The following is a 13,085-nucleotide window of genomic DNA, read 5'->3' as shown; positions in this document are numbered from 1 at the left end:
AATCCGAACATGAGGTTGGTTCAAATCTCTTTTTGTTCCCTCCCATTTTTCCTTCAAAATCACTGGAATTCCTAATCTCTGCTCTGATATTTCTTCTCTGGTTTCTATTCTTGCTCTGAAAAACAACCTAGAAGCTGTGCCTTGTTAATATGATGAGACTATTAAATAAATGCTCATCACCGCCACTATGAACCTTCATCAAGAAAAGGGGAAAGCATTAGGAATTATGATTGATGATGCCATGTTGCCTCATCTGGATACGGTCCAGTTTGAACGAGGATTTTGCCTCACACACAAGTTTACTCTCCCCATTAATGGTAATGATTTTCTCATATCGGTAGGCCAGGTTGGCTGCCCAGTCAGCACAAGAGTTAGCTTCCCTCTAAACGTGTGTCAAAATACACATATCGAAGGTTTCACTTAATTTATTCACTTCTTTAATAGAATTGTTTATAGACCATGAGGGCGGGAACACCTTATTCAAATAGTTTATGGTATTCAAAGAGTCACCTTCACACCATACTCTGGTATAATTGACTTCCTTTGCTAGCACCATCCCATGATAAGCCACCATGGCCTCTGTAACATGATTAGTTTGACTGCTAATAGGAATACATTTAATGGTTTTGCATTTTCCTCATTCATCACTTAAAACCACACCACATCCCGAATTGCCAGGGTTACCCTTTGAAGCACCATCAAAGTTGATTTTCATCCAGCAATGAAGAGGGCTTTCCCATTTCACACCTTCTCTAGGATTAGACTAAAAGATGTCTCTTCCCTTTAATCTCCAATTCTTAAAAATAATATCATCCTAATCTTTGGGGTTGGCTATTCCACCCATGATATTGATATTCTCCACTACATTTTGTTTGATTTAAAAAAAAATATTTGAGCCTTAGATGCCTTCTCTCTGAACACTCTTTCATTTCTCTCTATCCATATTCCCCAGAAAATATGGGGTAAAGCCAATCTCCATAAAAAAATTATACTTATTCCTTGAGGGATGATGCCAAGAATTAAAAACCTCTTGGACAGATTCTAGAAAGACCCAACTGATATTGAAGTAGTCCAAACATCTAGCCTAGATATTAGTAGAGAAGGGACAGTTGATGAACAAGTGGTTAATGGTTTCCTCATTCTACGTACAAAGAAGAAAAATACTAGGCATACAAAATCCTCTAATTTTGAGGTTATCAATAGTCAACATTTTATTTTGAAGGACAGTCCAGAAAAAAATAATAATTTTGGGAATTAGGCCTTTCACCCAAGCCTTAGCCCAGCAAGGACTCTCCAAGTTAGAAAACTATTGATTATAGAGAGGCAACAAAAAATTTACCATTTGCAGTAAGTTTCCAGATTAGCTGATCATCATCATCCACCACTACCATGGAATTCATAATTTTGTTCAAACTACCAAGGGAGGGATCAACTGGGGACAATTCCTTCCACTGTCCATCATTCCAGTAGTCACCCACCATAGTGCCATATTTTCCTTACACTGATTCTGAAATTTTCCCCAATCAGGACTATCACTCAACAGGGAGTCAAGCAACCAAGAATCTTCCCAAAATTTAATGGAATTGCCTTTTCCCACCTTCTATTTCACACCTTTAGCAATTAGATCTCTAGTTCTAGTAACATTTTTTTAGATATTAGAACCAATTAGGATATCTTCAGCATTGAGGAAACCTTGAAGGGTAGGAAATTGTCTTTTATACTTGTTGTCCCATATCAATTTCCATTCTCCCTGAGTGTTATAACCTCTCCATATCTACTTAGCCATGAGAAACTCATTCATGTCTTTGATTCTTCTAAGGCTGAGATCTCCATTTCTTATAGGTTTACAAACCTTATCCCACACAATCAGATTCATTCTCTTTTTCTCCTCAACCCTTGTCCACAGAAAAGTTATTTAATTTTTTTCAATAGCCTCCGCAAACTTGGCTGGAATTATAAAAAGGCTGATGGAATAAAGAGGAATACTCTGAAGAGTAGATTTCAAAAGATGGACCTTACCAGCTTGGCTGAGCAGAGAGCCTTTCCATCCAGCTAACTTCTTATGAAACTTATCCACAAGAGCTCCATAGAAAGTATCAGGAGGGACTTGACATAAAGGAAGCCCAAGATAGGAAGCAGGAAGATTCCCCAATTGAAATCCCAAAATGTTACTAATTTTTATCTGTCTTCTTTCTAGAGTGTTGATGAAATAGACAGAAATTTTAGACCAATTTATCAATTGACCGGTAGTTGTCCCATAACTGTCCAGTGCTTTCTTTAAGCTCCTAGAGTCTTTCATTGAAGCATTCTCCATAATAATAGTCATCCACAAATTGTTGATGGGAGCAAACTTGGTCCACCGAAGAAGGTTTAAAACCACAAAACTCTCCCTTCTCAACAAGATTACCCATAAATCTTCCCAAACATTCTGCCATGATAATGAAAACAATCGGGGATAGAGGATCCCCCTGTCTAAGACCCCTTGAGGATTTGAAAAAGGGGGAAGGAGATCCATTGATTAAAACAAAAAAAGAAGCAAAAGTAACCAATTGCAAAATAAGACTAGTACTTCTAGAGTAGAACCCAAAAGCAGAGAGAACATCCACCATAAATCCCCAGTCCACTCTATCATATGCTTTAGATAAGTCAAGCTTCAAAAGAAAGCCCTTTTTTTTAGCATGAGAGAGAGAGTGAATATTTTCATGGACCGAAATGATCGAATCCAAAATTTGTCTCCCAAGGACAAAGCCACTTTATTGGGGAGAAATGATAGATGGGAGCAGGGTCAAGATTCTAGAGGTCAAAACCTTAGAGATATTCTTGTACAAAGAGTTGCATAGGCTAATAGGTCTAAAAAGATCCATGGAATCAGCACCCATCTTTTTGGGAATAAGGGAAATGAAAGTGCCATTCAATTCTTTCAAAATTCTTCTTGCACCAAATAATTCTTTCATAGCACTGGAAACATCACCTCCAACAATATGCCAATATATTTGAAAAAAGAATATGGGGAAACCATCCTGGCTCGAGGCCTTGTTACCTTCAAAGGAATTGACAACTTTTAGAATCTCATCATTGGATGGAATAGCCGTGAGATATGAATTCTAATCTTCATCCAAGATAGAGGGGATACAATCTGTCAGGTCCTTTTGAGCCTGCAAGTCTAAGTTTTGTTCCTTAGTCAAGAGGTTGGAGAAAAACTCCAAGGCTGTCTTCCTCATAGACTCTTCATCTTCAATAGTTCTTCCATTGACTTCAAGTTGAGATATCCTATTGATGGCCTTGTGTTTCAAAGTGGACATATGAAAGTATTTGGTATTTCTATCTCCTTCCTTCATCCAAATATTTATTGACCTTTGTTTCCAGAAAGTTTCTTCTTTTGCTATTATGTCATGATATTTCATGAGAATCTTGTCTTCACCTTCTCTAGAGACCTTGGTATAGCCACTATTTTGAATCTCATCCTGGATATCTTTCAGATCTAAGAGAATGGTAGCTTTGGAAGCAAAGATGTTCCCAAAGGATTCCTTATTCCATCTTTTAACATTATCTTTCACAAATTTCAACCTTTTGACCACCTTATACATAGCATTTTCTTCAATTCTTACCTGCCACCATTCCTTGATATTGCTTTCCATATCTGGGTGTTTTGTCCACATTCTCTCAAATCTATAAGGGAAGTGTCTTATTCCCTTCTTGGTATCAGCCATAAAGGATATAGGATAATGATCTCACCCTGCCCTAATATGAGCTGATAAAGTGTTGGCATTATACACTCTAATGAGAATTGAAGGTGTTGTCATTGATGGCAACCTTGTGGCATTCATCTGGTAAACCACCGGCAAGCACCGACACTGACAGACAATTCATCGGTAGCGACAACAATGCATACCGACACTCCAGTCGACAGGAATAAACTTTTGTTTATTGTATTTAATTGTAAATATCTTCTTGTAAAGCCGACATGGCATATTGTAATAGACTCATATATGTATGAGATCTTGTAAATCATTTTGTAATAAGGATAGTGGATGGAATAGAAGATGAGATATATGTGAATGCATAGGACAGATTTTGTATAAGGTTTATGGTTATAGTGTGAGCTTAAACCAGTACTGAACCTGGCATAGCAGATACTAAATTGTAGTAGTACATTGTATTGGATTCTCATAATCCATTTTGTAAGTCAGTGAGACTTCCATTTTGTAGATTGAGTAGTGAGCTCTAGATAGTTGGCCTTCCTGCATGTGCAGGCACCACATTGTAAGTAATATCCATTCATTGGCCAGTGAGTGAATATTGTGGGTAACAAATCCCACCAAGGTTTTTCCCACACAGGGTTTCCTCATTAAACATCTTGTGTTATGGTGTGTTTTCTATGTTGTCTTTATTGTTCCTGTTTACTGCATTAATTCTTATTTACCAATACACTATTTTGGAATGCAAAATACTTAATAAGGTCAAATATTCTATCAATCAATTTTATACTGATTCACCCCCCCTCTCAGTATCTTTGGGACTGTCATTAATCCTAACAATTGGTATCAAATTCTGATCCTCTATTTTCAAAAGCTTAATAGCTTGAGGAAGATTCTGACACAGGTATAGATGGAGAACTTAAGAAAACAATTAGAAGGAGCTCTTGTGGACTATGATTCAGAGAAATGGAAGAATATAAAACTTGAAGATGATCTAAGGATTGCACAGGAATTCATTCAAGGACTTCAAGAGAATCATACTATTGCTAGAAATAAGAGAAAAGAACTTCATGAGAAGATGCAGAATGACAATGATGAAAAGGAAACTCTTAATGATCTTGTGAACAAATAGAGGAAAGAAAACATGACTATGAGGAATGAAATGCAAGACATGACTATGAGATTTTGTAAAGACATTGAAGACAGGAAGAAGAATGAAGATGACTTGATTAGGAGACTCAATGATGCTAGTAATGAAAATCTAAGACTCAGTCATGAAAATGATATGTTAAAGACATATTTGATTCACATGCAATATGATAAAACTGAACTTATGAGACAGATGAGAATTCTGGAAAATGAGTTGGCTACTGCAAATCAACATAAAGAGAAATTCAAGAAAACTTTAGAAGAACTTGGTGATATGCTGAAAAGTCAGAGATACTAATGGAATTGGATTTGAAGTTGGTGAAAGTTCTGGTACTGCAAACAATCATGATCACAGTAAACCAGTAAGACAACCTAATTCTTACAAATTTAATGGAAAATGCTTTAACTGTAACAAGTATGGTCATAGAGCAAATCAATGTAGATATAAAAACAATCAGAACATTAATATACCCACTGGTCAATGTTGCAAATGCAACAAAGTTGGTCATAATTCAGAAAACTACAGAACGAATGTGAGATGTTATGTTTGTGGAAGATTTGGGTACTTATCTAATCAATGCAGAACACAAACTGACATAGGATATGGAAACGCTATTCAAAAGAATAATGTGACTTGTTATGCTTGTAACAATATTGGACATATATAAAATTTTGTAGAAGTAAGACTTCGCCAACAAATAATAAAGGACCCAGTTTGAAAGGCAAAGAAAAGGTTGATGAGGTAAAGCAATAATTTTCAAAACAGTGGATTAGAAAGAGAGATCCGAATGTTGATGAGACTATTCCTTCACTGGTAGAATAGAGTATTACTCCACCAGTAGAAGATTCTTCATCCAACTAAAAACTAACCCTTTGGGGGTATTGCAACAAGTTGAATATCATGCAGTTTACCCTCAATTGATGGTGTGAAGATGAATTTCTTCTCTACCGGTAGATATGTTAAGTTTCACTTAACCAACGAGCATTTAATACGGTTGTTGAAAGAAAAGACATTATAAATCATCGGTTTTCCCTCTTTTTTGATTCACCAAGCATTCAAACTTTCAAAGAGCATGAAATCTAAGTGAAGGCATTCAAGGCGAAGAAGTGAAGCAATTTCTTTCAAAGCATTCAACCTTTATCAGGCAGCTTAAGGTATTTTTCAAATGACTTCCTCTTCTGCTCTGGAATTTATTGGAAACCCTACTATTGTGGAAATTGTAAAATGCCATAGGCCCTATTTCAAAATCATTCCTAAAATAGCTAAGCAAGATGATTCCATAGGCACATTTTCAAAAATTCCTAAAGGTGTAGCTTATGTTGAAGACCCTAGAATTTACATTCACTACAATATTGAGGAATTGGGTTCTGAGGAAGTATTGAAGATGTTTAGAACCATTATCTATGATGAAAATGGCAATGTCAAACCTGAGCACAAAATTATTGAGACCTTAGGTTTTATGGAAATCTTGGACATCCGTGAATTTCCTAAGGAGGTAGTGAGAATTGTCCTTAGCAGTGTACATGGAGAATTTCTTTGGCTAGATTTGGCTTGCAAACTCACCAAGGAAGCAATTAGGGTAGTGATAGGTTTACCCTTCACCGGTAGTAGGCCAGACAAGACAAAGAAGGTACCTAACAACACAGTCATGACCTTAACAGGAGCAACATATAATAGTAGATCCCTGAGAGTAAATGACATCAAGGATATAAATGTCAGATTCATAAGTATGATCTTAGGTTACAAAACCACACATGCAAATAGACTCAATTCAGTTTCTAGTCTTTGCATTAAAAGTGCTTATGATATGGTAAATAATGATACAAAAATAGATGTGTGTGAGTGGCTAAAGGATGAATTTATAGACAACCTGAAAAAGATAAAAGGTGATAAGAAAGGAACATTTCATTTTGGTAATCTTTTGGCATGTCTTATGTTGTATTTCTCAAAATAAGTTCCCGGTATTTGAAAGAAAGATTTTTGATATGACATACCGGTAGGCAAACATATGCAAGAAGCCTTCACCAACATGGGTACTGATAAGGAAAACAATATAACTGAGTATTTCAAAACCTTCCAAGCCAAAATGAAAACAAGAGAGAGACTACAACAAAGTATAGTAGACAAATATAATAAGGAAATCTACTTTGTAATTAAAAAGGATGAAATGTGGATGGAAGCAGTTCTTCCTAGAACTGTATGGGTAACTGAAATGGGGTATGAGGCTGATGTAAATATTATTGAGACTTATGCTAAAGCCCTATTAGAAGCACCTAGAGAACCAACAGAAGAAGTTTTCGGTAATGCAGAAAGAATTGAAAGCGGTGTATAGACATTGAAACAAAGAAAGAAAAGAGAAAAGTACATACAGAGTGAAACAAAACAAATAAAGGAAAGTGAACTAGAAGGATTACAACCAGAGGCACATATCTCACCGGTTGGTACATCATCTGAAAGTGAAATACCTGTTGAGTTCAAGAGAGTTGATAGGAAGAGAAAACCCTTACTCATACCCTCTCCTTCACCAAAGAAAACAAGAAAGAGAAACAGGTGGTAAGACAACTGGCAAAGAAGTTGACACCCAAGAAGAAACAAAAATAGGTTATACCACCTTTGGATAACTTACTCAGTGAAATCACTGATGATGGCAACTTGGCAAATGTGAGCAAACTATATAAAACATTCACTGATTTTGAGAAGGAAATTATTGAGAACAACATAATTCTACATCTGGACATGTACAAGAAAGTGTTAATAGAAGTTGTAGATGATTTGCCAAATGAATTGTATAGAAGGTTAGATGCAAATAGGATTGTAGTTATGGAGTTAGATAAGAAACTTAATATTGAAAAAGTTCTAGTTGTTCATCCAATTTACTCTAAAGAAGAGATTGATGAACTAATTAGTGAAGCTAATAGATCAGTTTTTGCAAGCGGTCACCGACATGTGAGCCTAATGGCTAGAAGAGTCAATGAAATTACAAAGGAAACATCAGATAAATGGGATCTTTTTTGTAGAAAAAGAAAAAAAGCAAGAATTGAACAGACCCAAGAAAATTTTCAAGGTATATCAGAAGGACAGAGACAAAGCAAAAGGTAAAATTGGTGGAATACCAAACATAAAAATAACTGACAACCTACCACCACCCTTGGCTACTACACTGATAAACACTGATGACATACTGGCTACTGAAAATGTTGACACAACACATGAGGACACTAACCCTGAATCGGAAATTCTATTCACAATGAATATTGATACTCAGGAAGTGAACATTGTTGTGGATAAGGATAACACAAAGGAGAAGAATGATAATACTAGAAAAATTGTTGAGTAACCGACATAAAATATTGAGGTTGGAATACAAACAGAGAAAAAAAAGCAAATAGTGCATATACATAAACCTTTGAACAGTGGAATAAATACTGGTAGTATAGATGCTGGCATGGAGAAACCGACAGAGACATAAATACCGGCAGTGGATAACATAGAGAAACCAATAGAGAAATCGACAGAGGCACAGGTACATGTTGAGATAGTAAAACCGATAATCATTGAGAAAACCAAACCATTTATAGTAGAAATCCAAACTCAAACTGATCCACCAGAGGTTGATACAAGCAAATTGGTTACTAATACTGCAAGCACTAAGATAGTAAAAGCAGTTGGTTAGACATTAGGTACTTCACTAAGTGAATTCAGACCTACAAATGTTACTGAAGTACTTCTGGACTCAATCAAAAAGATAACTGATTGTAATGCTTTGGACTATAAGGCAATTGATGATACCTTACCTATTCTTAAGATGATTGCACCAAAATGCAATGTAGATAATGTAAAAGATTCTTTAAGTCAGTTAGACACATTATCTAAATTCATTACTAGAAATGTAATAACAGTTGACCAAATAAATGAGAAAACATTCAAAGAGAAGATAGAAAAAGAAAAAGAAAAATTCTTTGAGGAAATAATAAAGAAGTGCACGGAACACATTAATACACTTTTACCGACACTGAATACAACAATTTTGGAGTATAAGGAACTATTTAGAGAAACATGCAAGCCACATTTGTTGACCCAGGACATTGGAAAATAAATAAGCAGAGTAAAAAAGGAAATTGATGATATAGCTAATAATATCATTGGTTCATCTGAACCTTTATCAGTTATAGAGCAAGAGATAGGAGGATTTGAGGAAAAGTTGGAGAAATTGGAGAAAGAAAAAGCAAGGATCAAGGCAAATGGCAGAGAGTTGAAGTATAAACTTAGTCCTAAATTGGACAACCTTATCTCTCTAAGGAATGAGATATCTAAGGCAATAATTCAAGGCGAAAGGTCACCAGAGGAGCATATGCATCATCTCACCGATACAATCCAGAGAACTAAGGCAACTGTGAAGGACAACAACAGATTCATGCAAAGTTTAAACTTGGTTTTGGCTAATATATTTCAAATTGTAACCAGCTGGTTACAAAACTTAAGGTGAAATTTTGCACTCGTTTGACAATTTTTGACAACCTTTGTCATTGATGTCAAAGGGGGAGTAGTGGATAGAGAAAATTGGCTAATCAGAGGAGATCATCTGCTCAAGGGGAGGACATATTATTGGTAAAAATTTTGGACTTAATTTTTGGAACAGTTTCTTCATTTTTGGAATAGTTTTTGGATTTTTCTCATGAGTGTTGCCATCAATGCTAAAGGGGGAGATTGTTGACATTATACACTCTAATGAGAATTGAAGGTGTTGTCATTGATGGCAATCTTATGGAAACCTTAAGGAAACCTTGTGTCATTCATCTGGTTAACGACTGGCAGGCACCGGCACCGACAGACACTTCACTGACAACGGCAACAATGCATACCGGCACTCCAGCCGACATGAATAAACTTTTGTTTATTGTATTTAATTGTAAATATCTTTTTGTAAAGCCAACATGGCATATTGTAATAGACTCATATATGTATGAGATCTTGTAAATCATTTTGTAATAAGGATAGTGGATGGAATAGAAGATGAGATATATGTGAATGCATAGGACAGATTTTGTATAAGGTTTATGGTTATAGTGTGAGCTTAAACTGGTACTGAACCTAGCATAGGATATGCTAAATTGTAGCAATACATTGTATTGGATTCTCATAATCCATTTTGTAGATTGAGCAGTGAGCTCTAGGCAGTTGGCCTTCCTGCATGTGAAAACACCACATTGTAAGTAATATCCATTCATTGGCCATTGAGTGAATATTGTGGGTCACAAATCCCACTGAGGTTTTTCCCACACCGGGTTTCCTCGTTAAACATCTTGTGTTATGGTGTGTTTTCTATATTGTCTTTATTGTTCCTATTTACTGCATTAATTCTTATTTATCTGTACATTGTTTTGGAATGCAAAATACTTAATAAGGTCAAATATTCTATCAATGAGTTAGATATTGATTCACCCCCCCCTCTCAGTATCTTTGGGACTTTCATTAATCCTAACATAAAGAATAGAAATGAGAATTAAACCAATCCAGAGAGATTAAAGCTCTGTCGATCCTGACCTGAATTAAGTCTTCACTACTCCTTCTATTAGTCCAGGTATATTTAACCCCTTGCAAATCCAGATCATGGAGAGATTTATTATTGATTAACTCCATCAAATCCAATCTGCTATCCAGATTGGTTTGGCTCCCTCCCTTTTTCTCATTTTATCTCAAAGGGGTATTGAAATTCCCCATAATAATCTAGCTATCTTCAACAAATTTACTTCTAAATGAGGATAAGTTGTTCCAGAAATCACTTCTACTAGTCTTGGTGTTTAGGGCATAAACATTAGTCAAGATCCAAGAATTACCCTCTTTCAGATGCTTAAATATAATGCAGGCCAAATTGTTGTCTTGAATCAACACTTCTCCTTTTACATTATTTTTATTCCAGAAATTAGTAATACCTCCTGATGCCCCTTCTGAACTACCACCACTAACTCCTCTATTTCTAAACATTTTCAAACATTCAACCTTGTCCTTAGGCATTTTGGTTTTCTGAATCAAAAAAATATTCGGGTTTTTGTCTCTAATCATACTTTTTATTAAATCATGTTTGTGAGGATTATTCAATCCTCAAATGTTCTAGGAAATAATCTTCATGGATTTTTAGAAATACCTGCCTCAAAGATGGTTTTTTGAGTCTCGTCTTCTAGATTCTTTCTTGCTTCCATGGTCCTCTTCTTTGCATTTGAATATCTTCCAGGTGATGTGTGCTGAGCTCCCACATCCCCCAGTCTGCTTCTAGTATTTCTGGTGGTTGTATTATTGTTGTTGCTATTATTATTCCTTTTTTGTTCTTGTTCTTTCTTTTATCCTCCATTACTTTTTCTTCCTCCTGCTTAGTCCCACTCTTTCCCAAAGCCTTTTTTATATCTTCTTCATCTCCCCATCTTGGTTCATTTTCCTCCGAGAAAGTCAATTTGACCCGAGCCAGGGAGGCTAATGATATCTTCAAGATCCCTTGCTCAAAGATGTTGTCAGGTTGTGCATCTTGGATCAAGGTTGCTCCATTTTTTGACTTGGATAACTTTCCTACTGAGTTAAAATTGTCTCCCTCCTCCTTGTTATCTGTGGATTGACTATCTCCCTTATCCATCTGACTACTATCTCCTGTCTCACTCTGAGCTAAATTTTGTTCTGTCATATCCTTTTGATTGTTTTGACTGTTGACTAGTGACTTTCTTTCTCCATCGTTAGAATCCTTTCCATTGTTCTCTTGCTCCTTTTCCTATTGGGAGATCTTATCATGCTCTCCTTTCTTCATTTCATTTCCTGATTCCCTAACTAATACCTCCTCCATCCTTCCTACCTAAGACCTTTTCTCCTGATCGAAACAATCAGAAGGAGAAACTTTCAAAGAATTATCCACCTTTTTCCAAACTTTAGTTTAGGATTGAGTTTTGGCCGCATTTCTTGGGCATTTTTTAGCCCAGTGCCCTACTCTCTTATAGTGAAAGTAAGCAAAAGGGATTGATTCATAAAAAAATTTCTGCATCCATTTGCCTAGTTTTGACTCTATCTCTATTTCCTCTAGCATATCTGTCTCAGTCCCAACCCCTACACAGATTCTAGCATAAATAAGTCTTCTTCTTGATGTCGTGACTGAGTCAATGGCAAGAAGCTCCCCAAAAGAATTGGCTATCCCAGCAAACACATCTTCCTCCCAATATTCCATAAGAAACCCAGGTAGCTTTATCCAGACTGGAACTTGGACCACAAACTTATCATCCATACCTACATTAGGGTACCATTTTTGGATATACATTAAATATTTACGTATCACCCAGGTACCATTGCAAAGGATTTGTCTGTGGTCCTTCTCACATGAAAAAGAAAAGGAAAGACATCCTTTATTCATAGCGACCACATCAACATGACCTTTCAAATTCCATTTTCTCTTGACAAATCCTCGAACAACCTCAATGTTAGGTCTCACCCCAAAGAATTTGTATATCAGTGTAGTTTCCATCCGAGGAATATTTTGATCTATAATTTGATCTAGAATGGAAATGGTGAACTTTCCCTTAGAAACATTCAAACTATTTTTAACTAGAGGCAAGGACAACTTACCTTTGGGTTTGATACCAAATAGTGAGGACCATTTACCAATGTGTCCAATCCATCTAGGGCCCCCATCTAGGTCCCCCAAATTCAAAGGGGTCTCGAGATCATTCCCATTAGATTATGTTCCCTTCACAAGGCCCCTTGAACCGCTTGTTTCCTACTGGCCTGATACTGCTTCGGGTTTTCCACCCCCCAAATTTGAATTTTGAACCTGACCATTCACCTTGTCTGCTACAATCTGCTCCAGGTGTGATTTAGGACCTCCACTTGGGTCCCCCAAATCCAAATGGGCATCAGGTTCCTTACCATCTGAACTCTCCCCCTCTAAAGGACTCCCTGAATCTCTTGCTACATGTTGTCCTATTGCTGAACCAATTCTCTCACCCAAAAAGTTTGAATTTTGGGCCCGACCATTCCCCTTCTCCTCTTCGGTCATCTCCATCTCCTCCTCTATGTTGGGTAACTCTTTATTTAATAAATTATAGTTTTTCCAGGTTACCCCTACAATTTGAGGTGGTTGAGTCACATTTCTCACTGCCAACATGACCCCTTGGTAGCCACATAGCTCTAATTGTTTGAAAGAATTAAATGAAGTCATCAAGCTGACTCAAGAGCTTCGATGTCAAAGAATATGAAGTGTGAAC

The sequence above is a fragment of the Cryptomeria japonica genome, chromosome 1 (assembly GCF_030272615.1).
Source record: "Cryptomeria japonica chromosome 1, Sugi_1.0, whole genome shotgun sequence".
Taxonomy (NCBI): Eukaryota; Viridiplantae; Streptophyta; class Pinopsida; order Cupressales; family Cupressaceae; genus Cryptomeria; species Cryptomeria japonica.
The sequence above is the reverse complement of the archived record's forward strand: the minus strand, read 5'-3'. Positions refer to the sequence as shown.